Source organism: Pinus tabuliformis, chromosome 9, assembly GCF_031772625.1.
Source record: "Pinus tabuliformis cultivar Carrire ecotype Pingquan chromosome 9, CPIR1, whole genome shotgun sequence".
NCBI classification, from domain to species: domain Eukaryota; kingdom Viridiplantae; phylum Streptophyta; class Pinopsida; order Pinales; family Pinaceae; genus Pinus; species Pinus tabuliformis.
In genome coordinates this window covers 1488883901-1488893169 of record NC_142307.1, presented here as the reverse complement: position 1 = coordinate 1488893169, position 9269 = coordinate 1488883901, and positions in this window count along the sequence as shown.

Sequence of the window (9269 nt, the reverse complement as noted above, 5' to 3'; positions counted from 1 at the left end):
CACCTTACACGCACTATCACTACTAACTAATTTACTTTACTAACCATTACAAGTAGAGTAATTTCTTATCTTTTACTTTGAAATTTTACACACAAACATAGCTTAAAACTAAGAGGAAAATAAGTGGTCCTAAGCCACATATCTTCTTTTTTACTTGTTTTGGTCATTTGAATTCACACCACACATTTTTTTCTTGGTTTTCTAACCAAAACCATTATTTCATTTTATTTTAGGACTATGAGTTGGCGTTAGTAAAGAAAGAAAGAAGAGACTTTCCCCTTTGCACCCTTGTGGCAAACCTGTGGGGACCGTATTTGAAATCTTTCTCAAAGCACTAATTTTTCCATTTCCCTCTATGTGAGTACATAAGATAATTAAGAAACAACAAATGACCCAGTATCCACACATCTTTTATTTTCTTGCAAGGAACAAACATCATATTGTAATTAGAGGAATTCTAAAAGATCATTACATATCCACATCATTGCAATTCACACTTTATATGTTCATAATTTCACTCGCACAAACCTTCACTCCACACACTAAGCTCACTTAAACTTGGTATAAAGGGTATCCTCTTTTGGAATTTCTGTACTTAGTTTCTTTGATCTTACATTTTTTGAACGCCCTAAGTGAAACAATGACTCTCTAAAAACAACACTATCTTATGCACATTAAATTCCCCATAGGGGCCATAAGATAATTTATAGTTCATGTGAGGGCTGCGGGGGTAGGCAACACATAATCCATCGTGGTTGTTTTCATCTTGAAACATATAAGTTGTCTTTTAGGGAGCTTAAAGTGCTACATCATCCAGTGACAAATATGGTAATGAGAAGAAACCCATGAAATGGGTTAGGCTTAGGTGGCGGATTATCACGAATCTCCTTGTTGTCTCTTGACACTTGGTAGGGGTTCTGAGTCCAAAACTGAGAACAAGAAGCTAGGATTCACTCATTCCCACTGGACATAGGTAACTTAATGGCCAAATCTTAAGGCATATTGATGAGAAATCAATGCTTTATAGGGATTAGGGTTTGATTCATATTTCTTGATGATTACTTCTGATTTATGTTGGCTTCTTTTACTTCTTTGTTAGTTTATATTTCATTAAGAAATTACCAAATTAAATGTATATGAAGAGCACAAGAAAAAGAGACACAAGATGTAGGCCCTCAACCAGTGCAAAACCCCTCCAAAGGGAAAGCCCAGTCCAACTCTTCCACTAGTAGATTCAAATCAATATGAGACAATCCAAGACCCTTTAGACCTAGACAAATACCTCCTCCAGTCAGCAAGTCAGCCCTTCCTTCTAGTAGATGGGCTCTGCCAAAGTCTCCAAGTGTTAGTTTTTAAGATGCAACTTCAATCCAAAATTTCAACCCCTAACTACATAATTTTGGCCCTCAACTTCAAAATTTCAGACCTGTAGTGAGTTCAAAAATTTTAGCCCCAACTTCAGCCTAGAAACTTTGCACATGTGAGAGAAAGATGCCCAAGAACTCGATTTTAGTCTTCCTAACTTCTTCCTTCCTTCTCTTGCAACTTCGCTCTTCTTTTCTGCCTCTTTATCTTGTAGATCAAACTTATTGAGTGTGTGCTACAAACATATTCTTCCTATTGGGTCTAATAGCCCTAAACCAGGCTGACTTCATGAGGATAGGGCCAATTGAGTATGGATGTGACAAATGATACTTTTGACTAAAAAATAATTCTTTTTTACATGATACAAAAGCCCAAGAAGGGTCTAATAAAAATGATAATGACTCTATTGACTCAAGGCAAAACCTAGAAGCCTTCATTGGAGGCTTTGACTTGAAAATCATTGACCCAAGCATGAAACCCATGCTTTAATATGTCCATTTCTTTTACAATAAAATTTATTTTTCTTTCTGATCATCAAATACAATTATGAAGACCGACACTAGTTACATTCTTCAACACTTCCTCTTAACTAGGGAGGTATTCGTAATTGCGTACATATATAGGTACATGAAAAATCTCAAAATAATATGAACTGAGGAGTTATAACACACATAATGCTACAGATTAGATACTTGACCAAGGTACTATAATAAGATGGGACTAAGGTGTACTCAATCTTTAGCCACTCCGAGTACCATCAAGATTTTAAGCTCTAACACCAACCTAGGGATCTAGGTGCATATCCAAGAACAAAGCTCCATGACCAATGCCACCCTCCCTACTCCAAGATCTAGACATCAACACATAGGCTGACCAAATGTCCTCCCAAGCATCTTGTTGCCACAAGATGCTTCATCTCTCCTCATCAACTAAATCGACCAATCCAAGCATGCTTTTGAAATATTCAAAATTATTATTTGGAAGAGATTTGGTCAACACGTCAACTACCTGTTCATCCATCGGAATATATTGTAGCTTCATGACCTCATGTTATACCAAAATTCTAGTGTAATGGTACTTGTTATTGATATGCTTCGTTTTGGCATGAAATGCTAGGTATTCAAACATCTTAATGCTGCTTTTATCATCACACTGTAGGATTTAGCGGTTTTCAAAACACATCTGACAAGAGTTTTCTTAACCAAATTGCTTATTTTCCTACTTCACATGTAACAACATATTCATCTTCAACACTACTGATCTTGTTTTCTACTCATCCATGAAATCATTATAGATCCCAAATGAAAACAACCATCGATAATGTGTCTTCCATCATACTTCAAGTAGTGATGAGTTGTTGCACATAGGTATCTCAAGATATGCTTGGAAACTGTCCAATGGTCATGACGAGGCTCCAACTGAAATTGACTAAGAACATTTACAACAAAGCATATGCCAGGTCTAGCATTTACCGACTACATCAAAGGGCCCACCAACTTATAATAGCTTGTAAGATCAATGAGATTAGAGTAAGAGCTTCTTAACTTCTTGAGACTTGTGATCACGGGAGTAGTCATAGGCTTGGAATCCGTCATACCAAACTTTTGTAACATCTTGATTTTGCACTTTCCTTGACCAAGATATATCTCACTGGGTTTCTGCCAAACTTCTAAGCCCAAGTAGTAATACATGAGTCCCAGGTTTTTCATTTCAAATTCTGTTGCCGACATTTTTTTGCATTCTATAATTTTGCACTCCATACATGTAATAAATAAGTCATCCACATATAAAAGTATAATAATTGGTTCATTTTTCACTATCTTGATGTACAGGTTTGCATTAATGAACCCAATCCATAAAAGATATGCATCCATCCTTGCATACCAAGCCCTAGGAGCTTGCTTCAAGCCATATAGAGCTTTCTTTAGTCTGCAAACATGAGTATCCCTACTATTTATCTCAAATCCTTATGGTTGTTCAATATTTACTTCTTCATCAATGGTTTCCATTTAGAAATGTTGTTTTGACATCCATTTGATGGATATTCCATCTCATAGTAGCAGCTAGTGAAACCAAAGATCTAATAATATATTCCGTCTTTTTGAGAGAAACACCTTGCAACAAATCTTGCTTTGTATTTGTCTACGCTTCCATCAACGACATGTTTGATTTTGTAAATCCATTTGGAAGTGACAACGAATTTGTCTCTAGGTCTAGGAACGATTTCCCAAACCCCATTCTTCATGATAGATTGATATTCTTCTTGCATTGTTTTCTTCCATTCTTCTTGATGAGCGACTTCTTGATTAAATTCTTCATGTATGCTGCATACTTGAGTATCTTTTTGTTGGAAATAACACTGAGAGGGGGGGTGAATCAGTATTATCAAGTTCTTTTAATAAATCTTCCTTATTTATTCTTTGAATTATTTTTGCATGTCAATACCATAAAATAATGAGCATGAACAAAGAAAACAGATAGTCACACCAAAGAACACAAGATGTAAGGTGGAAACCCAATGTGGGTGAAAACCACCTGCTGCAATATGTCTCTATCTTCTTTCAAATTAGAAACTCCTTTTACAATGGTTTTGTACTGATGCAGTCCTTTACCAGTACGCAGGCTGCAACCTGCAGAGAGCTACAACTCTCTCTCGTTTTCCAGTCTCTCCTAGAAGGGAGCTACAACCCCCTACTTCTTTTCTTTCAAGGACCACTTTTCATAAATTTTCAAACTGGATCCAAGAACATCAAAAACCCATCAACTACACTTGCATCATCAATCTCTGATTTCACCAAAGCCAACCCGCATACAGATCGGCAAATATTTCCTTATAACTTTGCAGTTGTTACATCAGACATACCCAGATCATAACATGTGTAAAATAAAACATGCATCAATAATTCAGACCCAGATTATTAGATTCATAGATCAAGCGTATGCCACATATCACAGATCAAAATCATATAGAGATACCACTATTCCAGCCTTAAGATTTTGACCCATCAATAGAACTTATCCTTCTCCTTACGCTCAGGTTCCTTCTTCATTCAGATCCAGATCTGCACCAAAACCCAATCACAATATTCCAGATCTAGCACTTTATCAGATATTCAGATAATTCAGATGATGCCTTGCCAAATGATCTCCTTCCTCTTATAGTCTTAGGCCTTTCACAATACCACGGGCCAAAACCATAGGATCAAAAAACTGTTGGACTAATACCATGAACCAACCATGAAAGTACGTGAGATCAACACTTTTGGATGCAATACCACGGGCCAAAACCATAGGATCAAAAACTGTCGGACTAATACCATGAACCAACCATGAAATTGCGTGAGATCAACACTTTTGACGAGGTACCATGGTCCAAAACCATAGGTTCAAATACCAAGGACTAACTACCATGGACCAAAGGTAAGTTCTCCAACATATACGCGCTTTTCCTTGCATGAAAGTGCGTACCATGGTCCAAAACCATAGGTTCAAATACCAAGGACTAACTACCATGGACCAAAGGTAAGTTCTCCAACATATACGCGCTTTTCCTCATAGGTTCAAATACCAAGGACTAACTACCATGGACCAAAGGTAAGTTCTCCAACATATACGCGCTTTTCCTTGTATGAAAGTGCGTGAACTTTTTATCTACATGAAATAAACTTTTCTCTGCATAAAAGTGCATGAACTTTTCTCTACATGAAATAAACTTTTTTCTGCATAAAAGTGCGTGAACTTTTCTCTACATGAAATAAACTTTTCTCTGCATATAAGTGCGTGAACGTTTCTCTACAGAATAATTTATTATCTGAGATGAGTGGGTTGCCATCAAGTACAACATATGTATCATAATGCCAACAATCTCCCCCTTTGGACTTGATGGCAACAACAACCAATCACTCTCCCCCTTTGACATCAAGGGCAAAGGGTTATGCTCCCCCTAAGAACATGCTCCCCTTGACTATAAACCAGATCTGCAAAGAAGAACCATAATCCATGACCATGAAAGAGATAGAGACGTATTGCAGCAATATTCAGACCAGCATCCATGATCTCCTTCTGTACTTCCTCCATAATGCCAACAATGCATGATATGCTCCCCCTGAACCTGTGCCATTCGATCTTTGACCAATCTGCAACCCAGCACATGTACGCATATACTTCAGATGAACCTTGCATACAACCAACAATCAGAAGAGATTCAACAACAAGATGATGCATCAACAACCCCCAGCTTTTGCCTGAGGTATTCAAAGGTCTCCCTAGGCAATGGTTTGGTGAGTATATCAGCAACCTGTTCCTTAGAAGGAACATACTCCAACTTGACCTTTTGTTCAAGCACTTGTTCCCGGAGAAAGTGATACTTGATTGGTATGTGCTTGGTTTTTGAATGCATGACTGGGTTCTTTGAAATGCTGATTGCACTTGTATTATCACATAAGATGGAGATGGGTGGTGTACAAGTGATTTGAAAATCCTGCAAGGTCTGCATCATTCAAAGGAGTTGAGTGCAGCAAGATGCAGCAACAACATATTCTGCTTCAGTTGTAGACAAGGCAATCGAACTCTGTTTCTTGCTGAACCAAGATACTAATCTGGAACCCATAAAGAATGCACCACCACTTGTGCTTTTCCTGTCATCCACGCTTCCGGCCCAATCTGCATTTGTATAAGCATGAAGTGTGAGATCTGTATCTCTAGGATACCATAAGCCATAGTTTTGAGTCCCTTGAAGATATTTGAAGATTCTCTTTACTGCCTGAAGATGAGTTTCCTTTGGATTTGCTTGAAATCTTCCAACTATTCCCACTGCATGCATGATGTCTGGTCGGGTACCTGTCAAATAAAGTAGACTTCCAATCATAGATCTGTAAGTTGGTTGATGCACTGCTGCTGATTCATCATTTGCACTGAGGTTACATCCTGTGACCATGGGTGTACATACTGGTTTTGCTTCTTCCATACCATATTTCTTCAAAATCTGCTTGAGATACTTGGTTTGAGACAAGAAGATCCCTCCTTCATTTTGTTGGATTTGCAAACCAAGAAAATATGTCAGTTCTCCCAGCAAGGACATTTCGAATTCTTTCTGCATCACCAAGGCAAAGCTTTGACTCATAGCTTCTTCATTGCTGCCAAAGATAATGTCATCTACATACACAACAAGTATCAGCAATTTGTCATTTTCAACTTTTATATAAAGATTGTTGTCTGCTGATCCTTTTGAAAAACCTTGTTGATGAAGATATTTGTCCAAACGATAGTACCAAGCCCTTGGAGCTTGTTTGAGGCCATAGAGAGCCTTTTTCAATATGCATACAAGATTTGGATCATTTCCAAGAATGAAACCATCTGGCTGCTCAATGTATACTTCTTCTTCCAAGTCTCCATTCAGAAAGGCTGATTTCACGTCCATTTGAAATACTTTGAAGTTTTGAAAGCTTGAGAGAGCAAGGAACATTCGGATGGCCTCAAGTCTTGCAACAGGAGCAAAAGTTTCTTCAAAGTCTATTCCTTCTCGCTGCGCATACCCTTTACAAACAAGTCTGGCCTTGTTTCTAATTACTTCTCCATTTTCATTCAATTTATTTTTGAAAACCCATTTTGTTCCTATAACATTCTTATCCTTTGGTCTAGGAACCAGCTCCCAAGTGTTGTTCTTTTCGATCTGCTCAAGTTCTTCATCCATTGCTTTGACCCAACATTCATCTTTGCATGCCTCTTTCACATTTTGTGGTTCAGTGGAAGAGAGTAATGCCAAATAGCTTGAAGCTTCTGCAATTGTTCTTCTTGTTTGTACACCTGCTTCTTTCTGTCCCAAAATCTGAGATTCTGGATGATTCTTCTGAACATATCTGGATGGAGTCTTCTCTTCTATCCTTATCTGCTCCTCTGGTTCTTCTTGAGGTTCTTCTTCTTCATCATTCTGTCTTTGAGGATGGCCTTCATCTTCTTCGATATCTTCATGATTTACTTGCCTAGGAATGTATCCCTTCTCATCAACCACTACATCAATGCTGTCAACAATTCTTCCAAGTCTTTTATTATAGCACTTGTATGCTTTGCTGTGTGGAGAATAACCAAGAAGGATGCCTTCATCTGCTCTAGGTTCAAGTTTGCCAAGTTGCTCATCAATATTTTTAATATAGCATTTGCTCCCAAAGATTTTGAAGTGCTTTACCGAAGGAGTCTCACCATACCAGAGCTCATGAGGGGTTTGAGTGTTGTTCACTTGGACATTTGTTTTGTTGAGAATAATAACCGCAGCATGTGCTGCTTCACCCCAGAAAGTTGCGGGAGTTCCAGATTCATCAAGCATAGCACGAGCCATTTGTTGGACAATTCTGTTCATTCTTTCCACCACTCCATTTTGCTGAGGAGTTCTAGCTGTAGAGAATTCTCTTCTTATCCCATGTTCTTCACAGAAATCGAAAAATTCATTTGAGGTAAACTCTCCACCTCTGTCGGATCTAAGACACTTAATTTTGTATCCTGATTCATTTTCAACCAAGGCTTTAAAGGATTTGAATTTTTCGAATGCTTCATCTTTGTGCTTCATAAGTCCTAACCAGACAAACCTGGAGAAATCGTCAATGAATAATATCAAGTATTCTTCTCCTCGAGGTGTCCTTTTCCTGAATGGACCACATGTATCTGTATGTACTAGCTCAAGAGGCATGCTAGCTGATCCTTCCTTTTCTGGAAAGGTAGTTCTGGTTTGCTTTCCAAACTGACATGATTTGCATATGGTGTTCTCTGGAACTTTGATATCTGGAAGACCACGAACTGTCTGATATTTGCATGCTTTCCTTATTTATGAAAAGCTTAGATGTCCCAACCTCCGGTGCCATAACCAGTGCTCATCATCCTTGCTCAGATAGCATTGTTGTTGTCCTTCTTCAAATATGTATAGATTATTTGGAGTTCTTTTACCTTTGATCACTGTTTTACCTGTATCAAGATCACGAACAAGACATCCATTTGATCTGAATATCACCTCGGTTCTTTGATCACACATCTGGCTGACACTTAGAAGATTATGTTTCAATCCATCAACATACAAAACATTTCCAGCTTTGACCTTTTCTTTTAACTGAGCAGTGTCTTTTCCTTTTATAGTTGCAGGAGTATCATTTCCAAAAGAAACTTTCTTTCCTTTTTCTAAAGCAGAATATGATTCAAGTTTTTCTTTATGACCTGTCATATGCTTCGAACATCCACTGTCAATGTACCATAGATTTTCCTGTCCCTCTGCATAAAATGCTATCCCACATCTTTTTGTTTGTGGTTCCTTTATTCTCCATGTTTTGGTGCTTGAGGCTTGTTCCTTTGTCTGCTGAAACCTGCTCCTGCATTCAGAATCTTCATGACCAAAGTTATTGCAAATAGAACATTCAACTTCATTTTCAAGAACCGAAAAGTTGTTATAGGTCCTTTTTGTAATCCCGGTCATACTTCTTTGTTTTTGAGCTTCTCTAGTCATGATCGTTTTATATGCAACACATTGAGCTGCTTTGTGACCAAAGTTATGGCAAGAAAAGCATTGTCCATTGAAGAAATTTCTGCGGTTATCAAATCTTCCGGCCAAACGATTGTAATTTCTATTGTCATTCATTCTTGAAACAAATTGAGAGGATTTTACCTGTGGCTGGTTGTAGCTTTTGTTCATCCTTAAGACAGATTGCCCCTGATTTGCCTTATAGTCTTTGTTTGTAATTGGTCCCTGCTTTACTTGGTGATCTCCATTGTGCTTTTGCTCATTCCTTCTTGCTGCATCAAGATAACTCTTTGAGGTGGATGCTTGAGAAGTTTCTCCATTATAGCCCAGACCTGTCTTGTTTAGAGGAGAGCGCTGTACATTGATGATCTCATCCAGAGTTTCAGATCCTTTGACAAACTTA